Here is a 6,546-nt window from a genome sequence, read left to right as displayed (position 1 = left end):
GACTTCCATGAAAAATAAGGCTAGGTGCAAAAAAACACAACACAGCTTTCTGCAGAGTCGACGATGGAGGGTCTTAGCAGCGATTCAAAGGGGGAAGAGGATGTAGCTGCTCCCTGCCAACGAGTCCAGCTGAGTCCTGCTCTCTGCCTATGACAGGCACCTGAGCTGTTGATCATTTATGCTCTTTTATTTGCTTTCGTAAAGAGGATGGGGGCTCGGATTTGTCAGTGCCATATAACGGGACACGGGGCACCTACCCCTTTCAGAAGACAGTCTCAGCCCTTGCGATGCTGGAGGTCCCCAATTCATCCGGCTCAACCTCGTTTTCCACATCACCTGTGCAGCAGCACCCAAGTGAGCATCAGTACTCTGTGTGCTTGCAAGAGAAACTTCCAAACCACTGTCTACGTACAAATACCCCACCGGATTTACCAACAACAAAACGTTAATATGGAGCTGACAGCTTTCACATGGAGTAGCCCGGGGTGTCTGGTGCTACAGCTGCCGCTGTTGTTTTGTGTGTTTTTTATTTTGTCGGACAAGACGTACTTGTAGTAACCACTGGTGTTGTGCATTTTAGGGGTCAGGAGTGGGCACGAGGTTTTGCAATGCAGTCTGGGATTTGGCAGGCTGTAAAGATAAACACACAGCTGCTTACTACAGACTGGTACGGAAAATAGCAAACGTGCAGTGACAATCAGGATGTGTTGTATGTAAACGTTTCAAATTCATAAGTGGAAGGACAAAAAAAAAGTAAAACTAAGACCCGCCAGTGTCCAATTCAGTAGATCTCCTGAGCTGGATAGGACACCTGTCCTGAAAAATGATCCCTGGTTATATACCAGTTAGTTCCTATTAAAGCTAGGAGCCTCAGCTGCTCTGCTCTTGACACAAGGGTACAGGATATAAACGCTCACCTTTTACAACCATTGAGAAACTGACACTTGTGCAGACATTAACTGGCATCTGACTTTGTACTGCAGAGAACATCCAACAACTGAAATAAAGATAATAATTTCAATATTTCAACGATGGTATCAGTTTATAACTTAGTGTTTTTTTTTGTTTTTTTTTGGTGGAATCAAAAAAGCTGAATTCTTGAGAATGAGTGTGCTGCATTAGAATGCGTCCCACCCTCCTTTCTGGTCCAGTGCTGTTGAAATGATAATACCTAAACGCATAATTCTCAGAGAGTCTGCGGCGAACAGGCTCTGATGCATTACAAAATACATTGTCTGACCATCAAAATGTGAGAACAATCCACGCTCGGGGGTTTCATCACTCGGCATCAATTCACTCATTACTTGGCCAGGCCAAGATTAGCTACTGTAAAATACTGCATTGGGCTATAAGGCCAAATGGAACTGGCTTAGCCTTCAAGACTGTTTTATCTTGACCTACCATCTACATTTCAAAATTCTATCGCACCTATGGGGCCTTCTTAAAAGCAGGTAAGTTCAAAGCAAACACAAGTTAAGCAGCTTCACAATGCACTGTATGCATTTGCACTGTACTTCCAAGTTCTTAACAGGCTGCGTTTTAACGAGCAATATAAAACCCAACAGAAACGTCCCCACCCCCAGAGGCTCTTCCACTCTGGAACGATGGCTGGGAAACCTGCTGATTAGCAGTTCAATTAAAAAGAAATTCAACAGTTGCTGCGCGTTAAATATTGCTGCTTCCACACAACGTTCCCTCTGTAAAACAGGCCCTTTAATTACGGCACGGGTTTCGCGCAATTCCAAAGGAAGACATTAACCATGCAAATTAAAACTCGATGAAATGACTTGTAATCTGGAGCGATCTCTTTAAGTAGGCGGGACAGATGTCTGCTCTTTGAAAAGGAGGGAGGCCTGTGACACCCAGGTTGGAACGGATAGTGATAAACACACATGAAGGGAGGGAACTACTGTACAGCTTAAGGGAGGCAGATTGTGTTTTCCAATTCGTACAAGGCTGCAGCATTGTCCACTACACTGTCCAAGGCACATCAGGCAGTGTATAGTATATGCTCAGTATACAGTATATATAGTCAATATAGTAGTCAATACAAAGTCAATAATAGGCTCCTTGGAGCTTATTCTTAACTCCCCTTATTCTGAACTCACAAAGCAGTCCAACTGCCAGCCTCAGCTTCATGATTACTAAAGTGTCCCCAAACAAAGATATAGTATCATACTCTCAGAATGTATTAGTTGTTCATGAGCAATCCAGGCCACAGGTCGTGTATATGATCATCTGTATCAAAGGTGATCAAAACCCCAAAAAAAACGTGGTAGAGTGTTGCAAAAGGTCAAATGACTATGTACAGTGAGTATGTTAACAAAAATAACTGAATACACCTGTAATACAGTATCATCTCGAAACAAATTAAGTTCTCGCATGTCATTGCAGAAGGAAGAGCTCAAGGTGGCTGAACCTTTCATTGGCAGCTAGAGCCGCCTTTGTGAGTGGTTGGCAAATGAAAGTTTTCCACTCCTTCCTCGTGCAAGATAGATGAATACAAAGGCAGAGTTGCCCGTTGGCTCATGCAATTCCCCGAGTCTTCCAGTAATGAGAATTGATGCAGCAGTAATGAGTTAAAGGAAATCACTGGGGTTTTTCCATGTACCAATGATTAGTTTAAAAGTAAACCTGGTGTCATCTTCTTATAACTTTACATCAGATCTATAGACAAGCAAACATGAACACGACACGTTCTCGCATTGGAGATGCACACTGTGGAACCACTGGGTCCATTTCTAAATGATCTCTTTCGGATAAACCTATTAACTGGAGGGACAGATTATAGAACCTCAGCAAACGAACAAGAATGCAGATTTTCTCCAAAACCCGTGTTTTAATATTTCAGCATGCTCTGGATTAAGTTAAGCTACAGTTAGATTCAAAACACGCTCGTCTTGATCTTATTATCATATTATAATCTTATTATTTTTTTCCCAATAAGCATTTTTGAAAAACAATAGCATATTATTATTAACAAGACATATCCAGTACCATAGAAATTAGTGACTCCAGAACTGACATTTCTGTCAAAAGCTCACACTTCCCATGTGAAACAGCGTCGGTGCTGTTAAGGCTGTTTCACAATCACTGTCATTGAGATATTCCTTTCAGCTAAATATTAAACATTTTTTACTTGGTTTTTCCAGAACACAGGGCAAAAGGTCTTCCATTCATTCTTTTGTTTGCCTTAATAATTTTTCTTTGTGTCAATATCAAACCAGGAGCGCGCTGTGCTGGAGACTGGTGTGTGGTAATACATGCCGACCTAAGCAAAAATCTACGGAGAAAAAAAAACGACTGTGTTGGAGAGGCTTTGTTCAAAAGCAGTGCATACTCTGGTGATAGCAGTGTGAGAATCTAATTGCAGTGCAGGACAGTGATTATACACTGCTGAGGATGTCATTACTCAGCTCTTGGCAATCATAAACCAAAGTCACAAATGCAATAAATTTTTCTGTAGGGGTCTTAAAAAGGATTGTTATAATGCCAGTTCACAATAAGAAGCAAAACAGTTGGATCTCAACAGAAATATTGAGATTATTATTATTATTATTATTATTATTAATAAAAAAATGTTTGAGGGCCATTCATTTTTCTTGTAGTCTGAAAGCTACACAAGCTGCATATTTTACTTTCTACCAATTTTTTTCAGTAGATGGACAAAAAAGGTTTTTGTCAAAGAGCCAACTGGCTCACAGCAAAACAGCAGCAGTCACCACCTGAAAACGGCTCTGCTTAATTCAAACTGTTCTCCTCGTTTCTACCTTACTGGCGAGAGAGCAGAGGGAAACTACTGAAGGATTCAGTGCAATTTAATGTAACAAAAGAAGTGGAAAAACTTAATTACTTGACATCAAGGTCTCCTATAATTAAATAAATCAATTAGTTAGTGCCTAGTCTCCGGCACCAATGAGCAGGAAAAGTTTTTAATATCAAAATGCCTAATGGCTGTACATAAACTAATTGATTCTTCATGAGCTCAGCTTAGCGAGAATCAAAGACAAAGACCTCATACTATTTTTTCTGTAATAGTTCCTGCTTGTTTCAAATATAAAATGTTTTCTTTACAGTACGGACACATCCCATTCGTGAAGGAAACTAGGTCATTTTGCTTTTGAAACCATGCAAATGAATATATTATTGTCAGGCGTCATCACACCAGTCATTAAACCCCTGTACTGCTGTGAACTGGAAATAAAAAACAGTAATTAATCTGACACACAGGGTACATTTTTCGGAAAATGCACTGAAAACCGTCAAGCATTTAATCGTCACAGGTGCCACTTTATTTCACGGTGTGGAGCCACGTTTGCACAGCAGCTCAAACAAAATTCTAAACATACACCATATATTTTTAAAGAGGGTCACATTTCTCTCATCCTCAAAGTCCGAATCCCTCCCTTTCCTGCCTTTTTTCCCTTTTCTTCTTTTTCTTCTTTTCTTCTTTTTTCTTTTCAGCTACCATTTTTGTTTCTCCCTGAAGTATTTTGTTCTTCGTCTTGTTCTGCTTTTAACAAAACGTGCAGAGCAGTTAAGGGAGGACCCCACACCAGAAGACACGCGAACTGTGCCTGTGACACACTCGCGAGACAGACTTCCTGCTGGCAGGTCAAAGTTTCGGTTTTCTAGTGTTTCCCCAGCCTATCAAAACCGGCATAGAAATACATTTTTCAAGGTAAATCCTCTAGTCCCTTATGCAGCAGACACATTATTTTAGAAAAAGACAAAAATGAATTATGTGAACTGCTGCCTTCCACCTCCTCTAAAGATCTTAACCCCCTGAGGCCAAAGGATTCAAAGACCTCCGTCTCTATTCCTACATTAACACATTTTAAAGATAAATGAAATCATAGGGAACACAGATCCCTCTTTCTTACTGGGTTCCACTGACATCCCCTTGATAAAAATTACCAATAAATATAATGGGCTGGCTGCATCTTTCTTTTCCCGTGAAATATGGCCCCAGAGGGCAAATCTGTCATTGAGCTCGATGATTTCGCCGATCATACAAGTGATATGTTTCCTTGCGCCGCGCTGTGCTGTGCTGCGCTCCTCCTGCCTGGCAGCCTGCCACTGTAGGCCCTCTGCCACCGAAACCATTATAACGCCACTCCTGCTCTGTAGCCGGTGCCACTCGGGGGCAGAATTAACCCTCCAGAGAACCCTCCACAGAATACAGCCCGGCCAACTCCACTTATTCCTTCTGCATCCCCTTAAACATGTCAAAACCAGTGAAACCAACCCAAATGACAGCTCATTTTGAATAAAACTTGAATCTGTAGATAGCCCTTTCTAAAACGCCTCAGAAAGCTGGTGGCTCTTATCTATATTGTACACTGCAGGCCCAAGTAATTTACAAATGCTGATTATTTTTCAGAGGGTTTCTTCAATTCATACATAAATCATCTTTTTTAAAGACTCTGAAAGTCACTTGTTATGTTCCCCCCCTCATGAAGATCCAATTTAGAATCTGCAGTTGTTAATCATCTCAGTACCGGTGCCAGCACAACAGAGGGGAGACTGGGGAGGTGAGGACAGCGCACACTCTCACCCTGAAACATGCAACGTGCAGAGCCCTTCTCCGTTTTATGTGCTGCGAGACACCAGCTGGGCAAATGAAGACCCCAGTGCGTCGGAGCAGGTGTAGTTGTGTGGAGACCCTGGCCAACTCAAGCCCATGCACCATGGCGCAGCCTGGGCAATTGTGTCCCAGTTCCTGGGGAAGCTGGTCAGAGCTGGCACAAGACAAACAGGAACTGTTGAGGTCTGGACTACAGGACTCAACCTGGACCAATGGGAACCCCCTTTCATGAATCCCATTTGAATCCCATTTTGTTCTTAAGACAAAGATCTCCCACATGCAGAGCTCTTGACCTGTCAGCTACAGTTTTGTGGCTCTTGACTTCTAAATGCTCTTCCAAAATATCCACTGGAAACTACAGTAGGTGCATTTAAAACTGAGAACAAGAGGCACTTCTCTACTCTAAGGGTTGTGAGACTGGAACAAGCTACCCAAGCGTGCTGTTGTAGCCGATACCCTAGCTTCTTTCAGGAAAAAGCTGGGTGAGATCCCGGGATCAAGTAACTGTTAACAAAACAGGCTATATGGGCTAAACGGCTTCCTCTTGATTGTGCAAGAACTTTTCTTATGTTTTTACCTGATTTAGGGGTGTCATGCAATATTGTCACTCTGAAAAATGTTTTATATTATTATTATTCCTTTAAAGGGATGTTGGCATTGTAATAGATATAGAAGGGAGTGCATATGCATTAAATTAATAGCATATCATTTTAAGCTGCACAGATATCACCAGTACAGTTTTAATTCAAACCAAGGTGTTTATCCTAAACACAAAATATATTTTGCAATGCTACATACAGTATGATCCACCAAATTATGGACTCCTCATACTATAGGAAAACTGGTCCTTCTGTGCAAGTCACTGACAAAAATAAAGCTTGCAATGATAGAGGGGCTTCTGAGATTGAGTTTACAGCAACATAATTATTACCTCCCTAAATAATAGGTTTTAATTAATA

Source organism: Lepisosteus oculatus, chromosome 16 (genome assembly GCF_040954835.1).
Source record: "Lepisosteus oculatus isolate fLepOcu1 chromosome 16, fLepOcu1.hap2, whole genome shotgun sequence".
NCBI lineage: Eukaryota > Metazoa > Chordata > Actinopteri > Semionotiformes > Lepisosteidae > Lepisosteus > Lepisosteus oculatus.
The sequence above is the reverse complement of the archived record's forward strand: the minus strand, read 5'-3'. Positions refer to the sequence as shown.